The 21,011-nt window shown below is 37.4% G+C and overlaps 1 pseudogene; it reads left to right on the top strand.

The window, feature by feature from the left end:
• Positions 1 to 7,030, top strand: part of LOC116912312 — a 19,589-nt pseudogene extending 12,559 nt beyond the window's left edge.
• The last annotated feature ends 13,981 nt before the right edge of the window (positions 7,031 to 21,011 follow it).

Here is a 21,011-nt window from a genome sequence, read left to right on the forward strand (position 1 = left end):
TGCGTGTGCAGTCTCTTCTGGTTTCGCAGGCGTGTCTGCCTCTCTGAAGGTTTAGCTCTCCTTCCCACGGGATTTGGGTGCAGAGAACTGTTTATCCGGTCTGTTTCCTTCAGGTTCCGGCGGTGTCTCAGGCAGGGCTCCTGCCTCACCTGGGCCCTCTCCCACGGGAGCCCAGAGGCCTTATACAGTTTCCTCTTGGGCCAGGGATGTGGGCAGGGGTGGGCAGTGTTGGTGGTCTCTTCTGCTCTGCAGCCTCAGGAGTTCCCACCTGACCAGGCGGTAAGGTATCTCTCTAGGATTTTCTTAATGTTTAACTTCAAAGAGTTTTTAAAATTGGAAAAATATTCTTACTGATAAAATAAATTCTCTCCCAGAAGCACTGAAACTCTTTTTTAAGTAAACTGACTATTAGACAATGTATACAGATATATAATTCATTTTGAATACCCTTATTCTATGTCACATGTTATCATATAAGAGCTTTTGAATATATTTCTTAAGGATTAACTTTTTAATATTTTATGTTCTTTTACTATACTTGATTTGCAAAGGATATTTGTGTTTTGAAACAATTTAGTAAGCAACACTAGGTATAGGATCCTGAGTAATAGATATTATTAAATATTTGTTAATGATATTTTTAATGTTAGAAAGGATATGAATACAAAAGTTGAACAAAAATTTTTGATTCTCAAATTACTCAATATTATTAAGATGTTTGATGTATGACATATATTTAAATAATACTAAATTTAGTGAGGATGTGTTATATATTTCATGTGTGCTTCAAGTCATGCTTTATTTGCTATGTGTGGAATTACAACTCCAAGATTATTTTATAACAGTCTTACTTAATAGGACTATAATGTAGTTTATAGATGGTATTCAGAGATAAAATAGTCCCCTTATTGACTTTCACAATTACAAAATTTATCATAGGTTAGTGTCCTAGGTCTATGAATTCTTAAATTGTATTCAAATCTTAAGATCTCTAATTTATGAGACTTATTTCATGACATTTAGACAGAAATTTAGAATGTCTTGTGGTACAAACTTAACTGCAATTGAAATTTTATTTTTCAAACATCTCCCTTAATCATCATTATGCTTGGTTTTAGGATACCAGCAAGAAAATATGAGTTTTTTCTGGTACTGTTTTTTGCTACCGATGAGATCAACAAGAATCCTTATCTTTTATCCAACATGTCTTTGATATTTTCCATCATTGTTGGCCTGTGTGAAGATACAATGGGAGTTCTGGATAAAGCATATTCACATCAAAGCAACAATTTCAAACGAATTAATTATTTCTGTGGAATAAAGCAACGTTGTGATGTACACCTGACAGGACCATCATGGACAACTTCCTTAAAACTGTCAATTTATTCAAGGACACCAAAGGTAATAATGTGCGACACTGGATGAATTACCAACTTTTAAATTCCATTTATGTACCTAAAAGAAAACTTGGAACCCATGCATTTGTGGGTATGCTGCTACACACTCACACACACACACATACACACACACACACACACACACACACACACAATAAAATAATCAGATTGTATAGCTATCCTGTGCAAACAGGAAAAACTGTTCTATAGAACATTCAGAATTGTCAGGAATATTCTAGAATATAATATGAAAAATATATGATATCTAGAGTTTAATTTTACTACCCTCAATCTGAGTTCTGAACGGTGAGTAACTTTACTTGTATATATGTCCAAACCTTCTAACAATCATATTCCTCATGTGGATGTTTCATCCTCTCTTCTATACTCTTCAGATTTTCTTTGGATCATTTAACCCTAACCTGAGTGACCATGACCAGTTTCCCTATATCTATCAGATAGCAACCAAGGACACATATTTGTTCCATGGCATGGTCTCCTTGATGTTTCATTTTGGATGGACTTGGATAGGACTGGTCATCTCAAATGATGACCAAGGTATTCAGTTTCTCTCAGACTTGAGAGAAGAAATGCAAAGGCATGCGATCTGTTTAGCTTTTGTGAATATGATCCCAGAAAGCATTCAGTTATACAACACAAAGTTTAAGATATATGACCAACAACTTATGACATCTTCAGCAAAGGTTGTTATCATTTATGGCAAAATGATCTCCACTCTAGAACTCAGCCTTAGAAGATGGGCATATTTAGTTGCACGGAGAATCTGGATCACAACCTCACAATTGGATGTCATCACATATGATAAAGATTTCAGCCTTGATTTCTTCCACGGGACTGTCATTTTTGCCCACCACCACAATGACATCACTATATTTAGAAATTTTATGCAAACAATAAACACATCCAAGTATCCAGTAGATATTTCCCAGTCTATGCTGCAGTGGAATCATTTTAACTGTTCAATCTCAAAGAACAAGAAGAAAATGGATTTTTTTATGTGAAAAACCCATTGGAATGGTTAACACAGCACACATTTGACATGGTCCTGAGTGAAGAAGGTTACAATTTGTATAATGCTGTGTATGCTGTGGCCCACACCTATCACGAACTCATTTTTCAACAAGTAGAGTCTCAGGAAATGGCCAAACCCAAAGGATTATTCACTGACTGTCAGCAGGTAACGTTTCTTACATTTCATTATGCTTAGATATAGCAATGTGACCTTTCAGGCCCTGAGAAGTTCACATACATTTGTTAGAGGTTATCTCTCAGTGTAAAGTTTTCTATACTGCAAAACTCCAAAATGACCTTTTTACATGGATATATATCATGCACAGTGATAAGTTTTAATAGGAGACAATACATTTTTATAAATATAAGTGAATTGTGTGAAAATGTGTTTCAACATTTACCCAAATGAGGTTAAAATTCAAAAGGAACCAAGAGTTTTATCATAAAATCCTTAAGTGATAACTAGACTAGAATATTTTTCTCAAAAAGAATTTCTCAAAAATAAGTACATGTGCTCCAATAATAGCTATTCATTTAAATTAATAATTATTTATGATTAAGAGTGCACATTTCATTAAGTTAATGATTATTTAATACATGTATGCAGTATGTACATGATTGACCCACTACCATTCTTTACTTCCAAAACTTCCAGACTTTTTTACTTCCCCTTATTTCTTACATATTTATTTGACTTCAGCTTTTAAATATTATTTTTGACAAACATGTGTACACATACACACACATACCATGTGATTTGTTATCTGCTAATCATTTATTCTAGCTTTCTTAACCATCAAACATTAATGTGAAGTATATTAAATTGTAATTATACAATATAACATGTAAATATAACTTGTAATAATACAGTATAATGTATTTTACTACATGGGGTTACTTTAATATACCTGTATTTTCTGAAAGATATTAAAAAATTATGGGACATTCTCAATTTGGTATTCTCTGTATTGATATGCATTTGTATTCATCTCTTTCAGGTGGCTTCTTTGCTGAAAACTAGGGTATTTACTAACCCTGTTGGAGAGCTGGTGAACATGAATCATAAGGAAAATCAGTGTGCCAAGTATGACATTTTCATCATTTGGAATTTTCCAAATGGCCTTGGATTAAAAGTGAAAATAGGAAGCTATTTTCCTTGTTTGCAACAGAGTCAACAACTTCATATATCTGAAGACTGGGAGTGGGTCACAGGAGAAACATTGGTAGGTACACTACAATTTTTATTTTTTTAAAGATATCTAAATTTTAAAATGGGAAGCACTCAACAATATCCCTGTGGTCAAGACCAATTAATACTCTTGCAAATGACCATTCTCAGTTACAAGCACCAAAATTTAATGACACTGAAATTCATTTGATCTGGTTATAGGGATCTAAGGACTCTGAATCCTATGGTCAATTGCATCCATATGACCATTTACCCCACCCTACAGAAACATATTTTTTAAATTTATAGCAATATATACAGTTAAACACACACACACATATATGTATATATATACATATATATAGTAACTACATATAAACTATATATAAACTGATTATGTATGAACATAGTTGTAGCCTAATTAAGTATAGCATAGATTCATTATGAGAAGTATTTTCCTAGATTAAAACTTTTTTAATTTATAGATTTTTATTATTAATTTTACTTATTTACATTTTAATATTATCCTCCTTCCCAGTTTCCCCTCCTCTGCAGAATATTGCCTCATCTGGCATCAGAGTGAAGAGAGAACCTTGGTCCTGTGAAGGGTGCATGCCACAGAATATGAAAATGTTAGATCATTGAGGCCAGAGTGGCCAGTTTGTTGGGGAGCTCTTTCATAGATGTAGGGGCGGGGGTGGGTTGTAATGGGGATTAAAAGTTTTCCTTTACACTTAGGAAGAGTTCATTAATTGTATGAGAGTCTTATATGACATACTTTTTTCTTATTTATTGAACAAGTCTTCCTTGAGATATCCTACCTTCTCTTTCCATACAACTCTGTGTTCTTATTTTTTATTTATCAATTTTAAGAGAAAACTGATGCCACATAAAATTACATTTGAATTAATCAGTTTAGCAAGGAGAAAATTTAAATTGTTACACCTAAAATGTTGCATATATAATATTCATGACACAAATTATTGTATGATATTCAATGCATTTCAGGGTAATATAAAATAATAAATTTTCAGAGGAATACATCTGTTAAATTCCAAAATATTAATCTATGGTTCATTTTATATATGATATATTCATGATCTTCACAGAAACATACATATTAAATACATATTTATAAAACATATATAATGTGCATATTTCATGTATATATATATTATTTATATATAATTTATATTTATATGTGTGTGTGCCTGTGTGTCTCTGTGGCTGTGTGGCTGTGTGTCTGTATATGTATTGCTTCAGGTTCCCTCCTCCGTGTGTAGTGAGACATGTACTGCAGGATTCAGAAAAAGTCATCAGAAACAAACAGCCGACTGCTGCTTTGATTGTATCCAGTGCCAAGAAAATGAGATTGCCAATGATACAGGTACATGCTTGCATGCAGAGAAAAATTTGCTGAATTTGAATATCTTCTCTTTACAAACTAGAAATATGATATGTCCTAGATGGAAACTAGAGTCCAAAAATCTCCTTGTTTGAAAATTTAATTGGTTAAATAATATCAGTTTGCCTTGGACCCAGTTAATTACCTGCAATTTCTTCCAAAACAACCCATGTCTCTCAGAATATAATGGTTAATGCTTTTATACTATGCAGAAAATGCTTAGGGGGACATACATGACTAACATTTTTTAAAAGATAATTTTAGGCATAACCTAAGCTGATGTATATTCTTCTTTGATCCTTTGTACAAAGAATCTTGACTACATGTACAGTCCACAAACTTTGTGTCGCCAAGCTTAGTCCCTGTCAAAGACAAGATCCTCAGAACAACAAGTGTTCTCTAGTGAAACATATTTTAAGAGCTTACATGACATAAAGGATTAGGCATTGCCTATCAAAGAATTAGAAAAAGAGTGAAGATATCAAGAATGCAACAAGAAATAGGAGAGTGCTTATCATTAATCACAGCCTAAATAAGGAAAGTGGGATGAATGTCAATATCAATTATCTTCATGCCATAACCTTCTATAGCCATAACCATGGAAAGTGTAGTTGGGGGAAAAGAAATTATACCACAACAAGAAGGATATGCATAAGTTTATGAGACATACGACTTCAAGAATGAAAATGTTCCTATACACAAACGGTTTTTGAATGAGGTCTTGTATGTTCACAAACCTATGTGTAGACACAAAGTGCACAATACCCAAAGCAAACAAAATACATAATGTTTTTCATCAACCAGCATCAATAAATATGTCAGCATACTACCCTTGTCTCTGAATAGTAAATTTATGGATTGAGAAATAAAATAAACTGAGATTATGCATATTAGTAATCATATTTTTTATTTCATTTTTGTTTAAGTGATGACTTTTCCAATTTCTGTGATGATGATTTGTTCCATCACAAAGCATAGGTTAATAGACAGGAAACATAAGTTAGTAGTCTCTGAAGCAATAATGAGTGTAATATATTCTCAACCCCAAATTATTTATTGATATATCCTCTGAATAAAACAAATATATAATTATTAACTACACGATTATGATATCTTATAAGGGAGTATTTTTCTTTGCCAACAGATATGGAGCAGTGTGTGAGATGTCCAGATGATTCATATGCCAACTTAGAACAAACCCAGTGCCTCCAAAGAGTTGTGACATTTCTCGCTTATGAAGATCCACTGGGGATGGCTCTAGGCTGCATGGCCCTTTCCTTTTCAGCCATCACAATTCTAGTACTAGTCACTTTTGTGAAGTACAGGGATACTCCCATTGTGAAAGCTAATAACCGTATTCTCAGCTACATCCTGCTCATATCTCTAGACTTCTGTTTTCTCTGCTCATTGCTCTTCATTGGACATCCCAACCAGGCCACCTGCATCCTGCAGCAGGCCACGTTTGCAATATTTTTCACAGTTGCTATTTCTACAGTGTTGGCCAAAACAATAACTGTGGTCACAGCTTTCAAGCTCACTACTCCAGGGAGAAGGATAAGAAAGATGATGATAAAAGGGGCAACTAACTTGCTCATTCCCATTTGTACCCTAATCCAACTTGTTCTCTGTGCAATCTGGTTGGTGACATCTCCTCCATTTATTGACAGAGATATACAATCTGAACATGGGAAGGTAATCATCATTTGCAACAAAGGCTCAGTCATTGCCTTCCACTTTGTCTTGGGATATTTGGGCTCCTTGGCTCTGGGGAGCTTCACTGTGGCTTTCTTGGCTAGGAACCTTCCTGACAGATTCAATGAGGCCAAGTTCCTAACATTCAGCATGTTGGTGTTCTACAGTGTTTGGATCACCTTCCTCCCTGTCTACCACAGTACCAGAGGGAAGGTTATGGTTATTGTGGAGGTTTTCTCCATCTTGGCTTCTAGTGCAGGGTTGCTAGGGTGTATATTTGTCCAAAAGTGTTATGTTCTTTTAGTTCGACCAGATTTAAATGTTCTTCAGAAATAAAAAGATAAATTGCTTTATCGAACCTTTGAGAGTTTTAAAATTGTAGATGATGCTCAAAATATCTATTTTGCTTTGTCTTAACAAAAGTGTTCATAAATCGTCAAAGAAAATTAAGTAATATCTAGGGATAGTAATTGTAACAGAGAACAGCACTGCCTAAAGCAATATCAATTCGTATGTTTTGGTGGCAAATGAGCTCTCAGAAACCTAAACATATTGAGAACAGCAAAATATCCATTACTGAGAGGCTACAATCACTTTGATTTGTAGATATGTGTTTAAGAAATGTTCTCAATTACACATTAGTATAAGTTGATTCTGCTCCATGTAGGCAAGACAACCTCCAAGCAAGATGTTCTGGGAGTTATAAGGAAGAAGACTGTCATAGGATGGACAGGAAGCCAGTGATCAGCATTATTCCATGGTCTATCATTGAATCCCTTCATCCATGTTCTTTTCTTGGCTTCATTCAATTAAGTGTGACCAAGGTACATAGGGAAATAACACTTTTCTCATACATGTTTTGACCATGGTGTTTTTTACAGCAACAGAAACTAAAACATCAGCTAATTGGTAAATTGCCTTATGTGGGGATTGGGTTGCCATATATTATGGATGAAATATTGGGATAGATTTATAATATACTATTAAGATATTCAGAATATCAAATAACATACTAAGAATAGTACAGTATATGAAAAGGACTATGGGGTCAGATTTTGCCTGCTCATGATCTTTATATGAAAACACACCATATCATTACAAAATGTAAGAGTGTCTCATATACTGAGAAAAATTGATAAGAAAAATAATGTAGTACAAATTACCATTTTCAAAATTTGGTCAGTGAAGTCTGCAAACATATAAAATACTTTAGATGAAGAATCTCATGCATTTTCTCCAAATAGGAATAATTAAAGATTATTTAGTTTCATATTACATACACAAACACACAGATAAAAAATAACACACTACTATTTCAGAACAATAGTTTGTGAAATAGTGTCATTTTTTCAAAATAATGGTTTTTGATTTTTTATTTTTTACTGTTATTTGGTACTTTTCTGTTCAGAATGTAATTTAATTGCTTTTTGACTTTACAAATCTTGATTCTAACACACCTTTTTTTAACCTCTCTCTGCACTCCTAAAAAGCACAAGGACTCTTATATCATTAAATATTGCTAAATACATACATGTATTTTATATACATGTACATTTTGAAATATAAACTGTAGGACCCATGCAAAAATTACATACATTTATGTTCTCATGGCTCATCATTTGATACTACATAACCAACAATTCTTTGTTTCCTTCCCTTGCAATGACAATGTGTCCTATTCTCTTACTTAGAGATTCCTTTAAATTGTTTTGTAGCCTAAAAGCTTTGCAAGCTTTCTTCCTTCCATACTGACATGCACAGTGTAATGATTCTTCCTCAGATTTTATTGTTGGGGTCATATTCCTAAAACTTTTTTTCTACCTATGCTCTTCTTAGAATATTCTTCTTCACTGCTAACTTCCTCGCCCTTTGACACTGAAGATCTTTCCCAACAACTTCTTCACTAATCCCTGGAGTTTTTGTTGTTGTTACTATTGATGTTGTATTTGTTGTTGTTGCTGCTGTTCATTTGGTTGGTTGGTTGGTTTTGTTTGGTTTCACTTTTTGGTTTGTTTGTTTGTTGTGTTTTGTTTCGTATCTTTGGGTGAGGGAAAATTTTGTAAGAGGATGCATTCATTTTTATACTCTTTACCTTTACTCTGGAAATATGTAGTGTAATTTCTACCAATTTGAATTCTAGTATTTAGAACTAAAGCTTCTGGTTGCTGACCACCACACCTTCTATATTTTATACATGGAGATATATAAAATGTGAAATCTCCATTTTCTGTATACTGTCACATTTCCCTGAGTGTGAAGGAAGTTTTTTGGTCTGATAAAACAGTGTCAAGTAACTTTTTCAGCAATTCTACTTGATCATTGAGCACATCATCAGCAATGGTCAACGTTTGATATGTACTCATATGATATGCAATAGTTTGAAATCCTTTGACAGATTTTTAAGATCAGGTTCCTTCCACAGATGACTTTTTCACCAAGTTCTTTTTTTCATTTAATTTAATTTAAATATTTATCCTTTTTATTTCTTCTTTGTGACTTTCACATTATGCATCTCCACATGTTCATTTGATAAAGCACATGCAAAATATTGTACTGTTTAATTTTTATCACCTTGATAAAATTAGAACCATTTGAGAGGAGGAAATGAGAACATGAGTTTAAGGGCCTTCTTTGATTAGTCATCAGTGTAGCTGGACTCAATGCAATGTGAGAAATGCTATACTTGGCTTGTCAGCCCAGTGCAGTATTGAAAAGCATACTTAGAAAGTCAGTAATTTTTATTCCTCTATGGCTTCCTTTAGTTCATGCTTAAGTTTTTACCATGCAATTCTATAAGCAGGAATACAATTCTATAAACGGGAATTTTAGGAACCCTAAAATTCCCCAATTTTCTGTTAGCACAGTAACAGATATCAAATGCGAAGTTGTTGCCTAATTTGATATAAATCAAGGACTGGGTCTTAAGCACAAAACAATATGATTGAAGTGTTTTTTAAGTAACTGCTTTTTAATGAAAACATAATGCCATGCATGGTGGCAAATGATAGTAATATTTTCAATATGAAGGATGAGGTAACAATGGATTTAGAGAAACAAAGTTAAAACCAGGCTGAGTGATGCTAGATCACATCTAGCATTTTTAAGTATCTGTACTTTTAATTTAAATAGATATATTAAATGTTCTGTATTTGGGACTGTGGAGAGTGTTTGTTGTTTAAGGGAATGTTGTTCCCAGGCTCACAAGCACCTATAAATACATCTTTTGATTTTCATAATCCTCTTTTGTCCTCGTGCACTCATGAACATATGAGTCTCTCCAATCACACAGATAGGATTTAAAATAAATGGGAAAACAAAACAAATGAAAAGACAGCAACTATACTTTGAAATTTTATTCAGATCTATTTTTTCCAAATTGAAGATATTTGGACCTAACTTTATTTTAGGCTCAAATTCAAGTACTCATACTAGTTCTGAAAATTCAATTTTCAAGCCAATCATCCCTAAGGGATTATGGCATGCATCTATACACTTCGCAGATGTACTTCCTAATGTGAAAAAGCAATCCCTCATATAAACCACATGACAAGTAAAACAGCGGCAGTCACACACACACAAATGTTCTCTGGGAAAGTGTGTAGATTTGCTGCCAAATGCCTGTAATCTTGTGAAGAAGAAGGCATATGGGAGGACTATAAGCTAGTCAAAGGCATCTTTTCTACACAGTGTCCTTATGACTATCATAAATGATGAAACAATATCTTACAAGAAATAGCAAAAATTCTCTCAGCTTTAAAAGTTTCATTTCCCTATGTTGAATATTGGCTAGAAAGCTTGGTGGATTGTAGCATCTTCTGGAATCAACAGCATCACTCATTCTCTCAGTTAAGGGCACTGGCACAAGAAAAATAAAACATGAACCTTTCTAAGAAACTCCATCTTCTAGTCCTTATGTTTCTCACTTTCTTCTTGGTGTCACAGTTCAGAATTATTAATTCTCTTGTATAATGTCAAATGGAATGCAAGATTATGGCAAGAGGATTTAGAACACCCATTGTCAACCAGAGAACCAAATAATACTATTAAAAATGGAATACAGGACCAAACAAAGAATTCTCAACTGAGGAATTTCGAATGGACATAAAGAACCTAATGCAATGCTCAACATCCTTAGTTGTCATGGAAATGCAAAATAGAACAACCTTGAGATTCCAGATCACACCAGACAGAATGGATAATATTAAATCTCAGGTGACTTTACATGTTGGCAATGATGGAGAAAAGGAACACTCCTCCATTTTAGGTGGGATTGCAAGTTGCTACAACCACTCTATAAATCATTGTGGTGGTTCCCCAGAAAACTTGGCATTGTAGTACCTGAGGATCCAGCTATACTACAGCTCAGAATATATACCCAAAAGATGCTCCAACATATAACAAGGACACCTGGTCCAATGTGTTCTTAGCAGCCTTACTTAATAATAGCCAAAAGCTACAAAGATGCCAGATGCCCTTCAAACAGAAAAATGAATACAGAAAATGTGGTACACAATGCAAAACTATTCAGCTATTAAAACAATGACTAAAAGCAATATTTAAGCAAGTGGATGGATCTAGAAAATATCATCCTGAGTCATTTAACCCACTCACAAAAGAACACACATGATCTGTACTCACTGATAAGTTGATATTTGCCCAAAAGTCCTGAATACCCAAGAAACAATTCACAGACCATATGAAGTTCAAGTTGAAGGAAGACCAAAATGAGCATGCTTCAGTCTTTCTTTGAAGGTAAATCAAAATACTCACAGGAAGACATAGACACCATCAATCTAAATGGGGAGAAACTTGAAGCAATCCCACTAAATCAGGGTCTAGACAAGGTGGCCCACTGTCTTCCTGCCTATTCAATATAGTAATCAAAATCCCAGCCAGAGAAATTAGACAACAAAAAGGAGATCAAAGGATACAAATTGGAAAGGAAGAAGTCAAAATTTGCAGACTATTTGCAGACAATATGACAGTATAATTAAGCGACCTGAAAAAATTCCACCAGAGAACTGCTACAGCTGCTAAACAAGTTTTGCAATGTGACTGGATATAAAATTAACTCAAAGAAGTCAGTGTCCTTCCTCTACTCAAAGGATAAATGGGCTGAGACATCCTTCACAATAGCCTCAAATAATATAAAATACCTTGGTGTGACTCTAACCATGCAAGTGAAAGATTTTTATGACAGAACTTCAAGTCTCTGAAGAAAGAAATCAAAGATCTCAGAAGATGGAAAGATCTCCCATGCTCACGGATTGGCAGGATTAATGTAGTAAAAATGGTCATCTTGCCAAAAGCAATCTACAGACTCAATGAAATCCCCATGAAATTTCCAACTTAATTCCTCATAGAGTAGGAAGAAGCAATTTGCTAATTCATTTGGAATAACAAAAACCCAGGATAGCAAAAACTGTTTTCCACAATAAAAGAACCTCCAGGGAATCACCATCCCTAACCTCAAGCTGTATTATAGACCAATAGTGATAAAAACCCCATGCTATTGATACAGAATCAGAAATGTGAATCAATGGAACAGAATTGAAGAACCAGAAATGACCCCACACACCTTTGACAACTTGATGGCTAAAATCATCCAATGAAAAAAAAAAAGACAGCATTTCCAACAAATGGTACTGGATCAACTGGTGGTAAGCATAGAAGAATGCAAATAAATCCATTCTTATCATCTTATACAGAGCTCAAGCCCAAATGGATTAAGGACCTCCACATAAAACCAGATACACTGAATTTAATAGGAGAAAAAGTGAGGAAGAGCCTGGAATACATGGGCATAGGGGAAATTTTCCTGAGCAGAACAAATTGACTTATACACTAAGATCAACAATAGACAAATTGTACCTCATAAAATTTCAAAGGTTCTGTAAAGCAAAGGACACTGTCATTATAAAAACATGGCAGCCAACAGATTGGGAAAAGATCTTTATCAATCCTATATCTAATAGAGGGTTAATATCAAATACATACAGAAAACTAAAGAAGATAGACTCCACAGAATCAAATAACCCTATTAAAAGTGGAGGACAAGCTAAAAAAATAAAATAATTTTCAACTGAGGAATATCGAATGGCTTAGCAGCATCCAAATAAATGTTAAACATCTTTAGTTATCAAGGAAATGCAAATCAAAACAACCCTGAGTTTCTGCCTCACACAATTCAGAATGACTAAGGTCAAAAACTCAGATGATAGCAGATGTTGGCAAGGATGTGGAGAAAGAGAAACACTCCTCCATTTTTGGTAGGATTGCAAGCTGGTACAATCACTCTGGAAATCAGAGTGGAGTTTCCTCAGAAAATTGCACATAGTACTACCTGAGGACCCAGTTATACCACTCCTGGGCATATACCCAAAAGATAATCCAACATATCACAAGGACACATGCTCCACTCTATACATAGCAGCCTTCTTTATAATAACCAGAAACTGGAAAGAGCCCAGATATCCTTCAAGAGAGGAATGGATAAAAAAAAGAAAGAAAGAAAGAAAGAAAGAAAGAAAGAAAGAAAGAAAGAAAGAAAGAAAGAAAGATACGTTTACACAATGGAGTACTACTCAGCTATCAAAAACAATGACTCTGTGAAATTGTTAGGTAAATGGAGGGAACTAAAAGTACCATCCTGAATGTGGTAAACAAGTCACAAAAAACCGCACATGGTATACACTCATTGATATGTGGATATTAGCCCAAAAATTTGGAATACCCAAGATAAAATATACGGATTACATGCAGCTTAAGAACAAGGAAGAACAAAGTGTGGATGCTTCAGTACAACTTAGAAGGGGCAAAAATATTCAAAGGAGGAGATATGGAGACAAAAATTGGAGCAGAGACTGAAGGAATGGCTATTCAGAGCCCGTTCCACCTGGGAATACAGTCTATATACATAAAGCCACCAAAACCAGACAATAGTGCTGATGCCAAGAAGTGCATGACGACAGGAGCCTGATATAGTTGTCTCCTGAGAGGCTTTGCCAGATCATGACAAATACAGAGGTGAAGAGTCACAGCCAACCATTGAACTGAGCATGAGGTCCCCATTGGAGGAGTTAGAGAAAGTATTGAAGGAGCTGAAAAGGTTTGCAACCACAGAAGAACAACAATACCAACCAACTATAGCTTCCTGGGACAAAACCACCATCCAAAGAATACACATGGACAGACCCATGGCTCCAGGTGCACTTGTAGCAGAGTATGGCCTTGTTGGGCACCAATGGGAAGCCTTTGGACCTTCCAATGCTGGATCCCTCAGTATAGGGTAATGTCAGGTCCTGGAGGCAGGAAGCAGTTGGTAGTTGTGTTGGGAAACACACTCATAGAAGTAGAGGGAGGGGTATGGGATAGGGGGTTTATGGATGGGTAACCATGAAGGGGGACAACATTTAAAATACAAATTAAAATATATCCAATTAAAAAGACAGTATAGTTAAAACTGTCTGTAACAATAGAAGAACTTCTAGCAGAATCACCATCCCTGTTATCAAGCTGTACTACAGAGCAATAGTGATAAATACTGCAAGGTATTGTTAAAGAGAAACTTAAGTTGATCTTATAATAGAAAGGAAGACCCAGAATTTAATCCACACACCTAATATCCCCTCATCTTTGAAAACGAATCCAAAAGCATCCAGTGGAGAAAATACCACATATTCAACAAATGATGCTGGGTCAAGTGGCCATCTGCATGGAGAAGAATGCAAATGGATCCATTCTTATCTCCTTGTACAAAACTCAAGTAAAGTGGTTCAAGGAACTCCATATAAAACCTGATACACTGAATCTAATAGAAGAGAAATTGGGAAATAGCCTTAAACACATGAGCACAGGGAAAAATATCCTGAACAGCACACCAACTGCCCAGGTTCTATGATCGACAATTGACACATGGGACCTCATAAAATTGAATAGCTTCTGTAAGGGAAAACAAACTGTCATCAGGACAAAATGGCAACCTACAGAATGGGTAAAGATCCTTTCCAATCCTATACCTGATAGAGGGTTAATATCCAATATATATCCAAGAAGTTAGACTTTAGAGAACCAAATAAACATATTTAAAAGTAGGGTACAGAGATAAACACAGAATTCTCAACTTAAGAATATCAAATGACCAGGAATTACCTAAATAAATGTTTAGCATCCTTAGTCAACAGGGAAATGCAAATCAAAAAGACACTGAGCTTCTACCTCACACCAGAAGGGCTAAGATAAAAATTCAGTTGACAGAAGTTACTGTTGGGTAGGTAGAGTAAGAGGAACACTCCTCCATTGCTGGTGGCTTTGCAGATTGGTACAAAACCTCTTGAAATCAGACTGGGGGTTCCTCAGAAAATTGGACTGTTTGAAGATCCAGCTATACCATTCTTGGGTATATGCCCAAAAGATGCTCCAACATATAACAATGGAACATGAACCCCTGTGTTCATAGCAGTCTTATTCATAGTAGCCAGAAGCTGGAAACAACCCTGATGTCCCTCAACAGAAGAATGGATAAAGAAATGCGGTACATTTACACAATGGTGTATTACTCAGCTATTAAAAACAATGACTTCATGTAATTCTCAGGCAAATGGATGGAACTAGAAAATATTTTGTGACTGTATGGTAACACAGTCACAAAAGACCACACATAGTATATACTCACTGATAAGTGTATATTAGGGAAAAAAGTTTCGAATATCCGAAGTACAACTCAGAGAACGTATGAAGCTCATGAAGAAGGAAGACAAAATTACAAGTGCTTCAGTGTTCCTTAGAAGAGGCAACAAAATAATCATGAGAGTAGAGGATAGGAGGGACTTTGGAGGAAGAAAGGAGGGGAAGGAGAAAAGGGGGCAGGATCACATGCAGAAGGAGACAGGAGATATGTACAAAGGGTAAGGAAATTGAACAGAGGTGTGTAGCAATGGGGGATGAGGAACTCAGGCTAACCACCAGAAAGTCCAGATGCTAGTAAAGCAAGAGGTTCCCAGGACCCAATGGTGATAACATTATCTGCAACACCTAACGAAGGGGAGAGAGAATCAGTACAGACCATATTGCAGTGTTAGGTATGGCCTCTTTTAAGGAATGGGACCACACATCCATCTCAAAAAATATTAATCCAGAATTGCTCCTGTCTAAAGGAAATACAGGGACATAGAGTTGAGAAGTAACCGAAGGAAAGGTGAAGCAGAGACTGCTCCTTCTGGGGATCCATCCCATATGCAGCCACCAAACCCAGACACTATTACTGTTGCTGACAGGAGCCTGATATAGCTGTTTCCTTACCAATACTGATGCACAGGCTTACAACCAACCATAGGACTGAGCACGGAGACCACAATGGAGGAGTTAGGGAAAGGGCTGAAGGAGCTGAAATGGTTTGCAATATAATAAGAACAACAATATCAAGGTGGGTTCTTTCCAGTTTCAAGCTATTATAAATAAGGCTGCTATGAACATAGTGGTCATGTGACCTTGTTATATATTAGAGCATCTTTTGTGTGTATGCCCAGGAGTAGTGTAGCTGTTTAGTCAGACAGCCCTATGTCCAATTATCAGAAGAACCAACAGGCTGATTTCCAGAGTGGTTGTAGCAGCTTGCAATCCCAACAACAGTGGAGGGGTGTTCCAATTTCTCCACAATCTCACCAGCATCTACTGACATCTGAGGTATTTTTAGACATTCTGAGAGGTGTAAAGTGGTATCTCAGAGTTGTTTTAATTTCCATTTCCCTGATGGCTAAGGATATTGAACATTTCTTTAGGTGCTTCACTGCCATTCGATATTAATCAGTTGATAATTCTTTGTTTAGCTCTGTTCCCCATTGTTAATAGGATTATTTGATTCTCTGGAGTCTAACTTCTTGAGTTCTTTGTATATATTAGATATTAGCCCTCTATCAGATGTAGGTTTGATAAAAACCTTTTCTCAATCTGTTGGTTGCCATTGTATTCTAATGACAGTGACCTTTTCCTTACAGAGGCTTTGCAATTTTATGAAGTCCAATTTATCGATTTTTTTTCTTAGAGCATAAGTCATTGATTTTTGTAGGAAGCTGTGAGGTCCCGCGCCCCGGGGACGGCGCCGGTTTCCGTCATCCGCTCATTGAGAAAAACAAGTCCAGTTTCTGTCTTCCACTCATTGAGAAAAACAAGTCCTTGAGAAAAACAAGTCCTTGAGAAAAACAAGTCCTTATTTGGCTGTTCCTGCTTTGCTTCCGCATAGTACAACCTATCTGCTGTCCCCACGTGGCTTGCTAGGATTGGCTAGTGCTAGCTATTTAAGTGTGGTGCAGGAATTTCCCAGCATCAGAAGATTGTATCAAGGTTCCTTAGTAAAACTGCTTGAAGAAGATCTTCGCTGGTCGTGTCTTCCTTGACGGTCGAGGTTGGGCGCGACAAGTGGTGGCCCGTACGGATATCCGGAGATCAGAACTTCTCGAAGTCAGGGCAGCGTTGGAAAGTTTCCAAGGTAAGGTGGGATGATAAGGACCGCGGGAAATTAGCGGCTATAAAGTTTCAGGGTAGTGAGCAAGAAAGTTCGCAGTAGTAGCGAACTGAAGGTAAAGTTCGAGGTAGTAGCAAACCGAAGGTAAAAACAGGCAACCTTGTACTTGATGGACTTTTTCATCCTCCTTATTTTGTGGCTGCTTGTAAACCTCCTTTTTCATTTAGGAATCATTTTTGCCTATTGCTGTGATGGGAAATTCACAATCCCACCCGATTTTTCTGGCTCTTCAGGAACTGTTTGAATTAAGAAAGTTGAAGATGAAAAGGAGCACCATGGAGAGGTTTCTGAGTGAATATAAAGACATTGCACCCTGGTTCACAGTCTCGGGTAATCTTTCTGTTGCTTGTTGGGACAAGCTAGGCGAAGACTTAGACCTTGCATGGTCCCAAGGAACCTTAAAACCAGAAGTTCACCAAGTTTGGTGTCTAGTGCATAATTGCTTGAAGGATCAGAGGTGCTGTCAGGAAGCGTTAGAAAAGGTACGTGTGGCTCTTGAAATGCTCCAGGAAGAAAGATCAGAAAAGCAAGGAAGTATGAAAGAAACAGATACGGAAAGATCAGATACAGACAGAGAGACGGAGGGGACGGATACTGAGGATGAGTTACAGGAATTAATAGGATAAGTGAAAAGACAGACTTTAAAGCCAAAGCATAGGGAATGGGGAAGTAAGTGTAAAATGGAGGGTGAACCCCCTTGACGACACCCGTCTGCTCCTCCTCCATTTAATCCTGTAGAAGGGGGAAGTAGAAGCCAGGGGCATACTTTCTGTCCAGAAGTGTGGAAGGCAGTCCGCACAGAACTACATCTGGCCTATCCTGTTTATGTGGATGCTAATCAACAAAGGTATCATGAGCCTTTAGACTTTAAGGTGATCAAGTCCCTGGTGGAATCAGTCAGGACATATGGCATTATGGCCTCATTTACCATAGCTCAGTTTGAGGCCTTACACAGAATTTGCATGACTCCTAGTGATTGGACTAACCTTGCTTGGGCCTGTCTTAGTCCGGGACAGTATTTGGACTGGAAAGCTTTTCTTATTGAGTTTGCCAAAGAACAGGCTGCCGCTAACTTGGCAGCAGGAGGAGGCCAGGCTGCCTGGGATAGAGATATGCTGCTGGATCAGGGACGCTTTGCCAATGCTCAGACAGGGTATCCAGGACAGGTTTACCAGCAGATTAATGAAGTTGCAACAAAGGCATGGAAATCCTTACCTAATAAGGGAGAAGTGAGTGGAAACCTTGAAGGATCTTCAAGGACCTATGGAGCCATTCTCTGACTTTGTAGCCCGATTAGTGGAAGCAGTGGGGAGAGTCTTTGGAGACCCCAATACTGCTCTGCCCCTGATTGAGCAGTTGGTCTATGAACAGTCCACAAAGGAATGTTGAGCCGCTATCACTCCTTACAAGAACAAGGGACTTGAAGCTTGGATGAAGGTCTGTAGAGAAATAGGGGGACCTTTGACTAATGCTGGACTTGCGGCTGATGTTCTGCAGATGACGCAGAGAAAAGGAGGAAGCTCAGGAGCATGTTTTAAGTGTGGTAAACAGGGTCACCTAAAAAGGCAATGTCCAGAAAGGAGAAGTCTAGTCATTACAGGAAGTGACCAACACCCAAGGCAATCAGGGCTGTGCTCCAAGTCCAGAAAGGGGAACCATTGGGCTAATGAGTGCCGCTCGGTAAAAGACATCAATGGGCAGCCTCTTAGCTCGGGTTTTGGTGGAGCATGTCCAAAAAGCGGACAGCAGGGCCCACGACCCCAAGGCCCACAAATATATGGGGCAGTCGAGAATCAGGATGTAGAACAGAGTCACGAGAAGGCCGTCCCTTCACCATCCGAGGGGCCAAGGAGAGCCACTAAGGGCTCCGCAGGACTGGACCTCCGCTCCACCACCAGACTCATACTAACTCCTCGGATGGGGGTCCAGTTGATAGAAACTGATTTTAAAGGACCTCTTGAGCCTGGCACAGTAGGGTTACTTATAGGGAGATCATCTATAGCTTTAAAAGGACTGCATGTTCATCCAGGAGTTATTGACCCAGATTATACCAGGGTGGTCAAGATCATGGTAGAATCACCAAAAGGGATTACTGCCATTTCCCCTGGGGACAGAATAGCCCAACTATTACTTTTACCTAGCCTTCATGAAAGGCTTGCAGCCCAGTCTAGAGAGAGGGGAGAGAAGGGTTTCGGTTCCACAGGCTCTGACCTTACATTTTTAGCCTTGGGTTTGGACCAACGCCCAGAATGGAGCTAAGGGTAGTTGGTAAAAGGATCCTAGGACTGTTGGATACAGGGGCCGATAGAAGTATAATAGCTCAGAAAGATTGGCCCTCTGGATGGCCAGTACAGGCCTCATCTCAAACATTGCAAGGTCTCGGTTATGCAAGAGCTCCTGATATGAGTGCAAGACAACTGAGTTGGAGAGATCAGGAAGGGCATTCATGAGTTATGCAACCTTATGTGTTGGATCTACCCATTTCCCTTTGGGGGAGAGATTTGCTGAAAGACATGGGTTTCAAATTGACCAATGAATATTCTGATACTTCACAAAAGATTATGAAAAATATGGTTATTTTCCCGGTAAAGGAATAGGGAAATAGGATTAGCCCTATAACTGCCCAACAGAGAGAAGGGAATCAGAACCTGGGTTTTTCCTAGGGGCCGCTGAGGAAGGCATTCCCATTACCTGGAAGACAGAGGAGCCGGTGTGGGTTCCTCAGTGGCCGCTTTCCTCTGAGAAGCTTGCCGCAGTTAAAGCCCTGGTGGATGAACAGCTGGCTATGAAGCATATAAAACCATCAGTGTCACCTTGGAATACCCCAATATTTGTGGTTAAAAAGAAGTCAGGGAAATGGAGACTGTTGCATAATTTACAAGTTATTAATCAGCAGATGCAAATCATGGGCCCAGTGCAACGCGGGCTTCCTCTTTTATCTTCTCTACCAGCCTGTTGGCCTATTGTAGTGATTGGTATAAAAGATTGCTTTTTTTTCCATACCTCTTTGTCCAAGGGATAGTGAAAGATTTGCTTTTACTGCTCCATCATGCAATCATGAAGGACCTGATCAAAGATATTAATGGGTAGTTTTACCACAGGGTATGGCCAATAGCCCTACTATGTGTCAACTTTTTGTGGGCAATGCCATCGCCCCATTAAGACAGAAGTTTCCCGCACTGAGATGAGTCCATTTTATGGATGATATCCTTTTAACTGCGAAGAATGAAGAGATTTTAGATTTAGCATATGGAAATTTAGTTGAATTGCTAGAAGGTAAAGGATTGATTATTGCCCCTGAAAAGGTACAAAAGGTCAATCTTGTAAATTAATTAGGAACAAAAGTAAGCCCTTATATCATTATCCCCCAAAAGGTTGAATTGAGGAAAGATAATCTTAAGACTCTTAATGATTTTCAAAAATTATTGGGAGATATTAATTGGGTCAGATGTTATTTAAAATTACCAAATTATGAATTAAAACCATTGTATAATACCTTAGTTGGGAATTCGGCCTTGGATTCTCCTAGACAATTGACTGATAAAGCAAGGGAAGCTTTAAAGAAGGTTGAAAAAGGATTACAAGGCGCAATGTTACATCGATGGGAGGAGGGTGCAGACATTGTGCTATGCATTCTAGCCACCTACATACAGCCCACAGGATTGTTGTGGCAAGATGGCCCTCTGCTTTGGGTTTATCCCAGAGCTTCTCCAGCTAGATCAGTAGAGTATTATCCTACAGCAGTTGCACGATTAGCCCTGAATGGGATCCAACAATGCATACTATATTTTGGTG

The sequence above is a fragment of the Rattus rattus genome, chromosome 11, assembly GCF_011064425.1.
Source record: "Rattus rattus isolate New Zealand chromosome 11, Rrattus_CSIRO_v1, whole genome shotgun sequence".
Taxonomy (NCBI): Eukaryota; Metazoa; Chordata; class Mammalia; order Rodentia; family Muridae; genus Rattus; species Rattus rattus.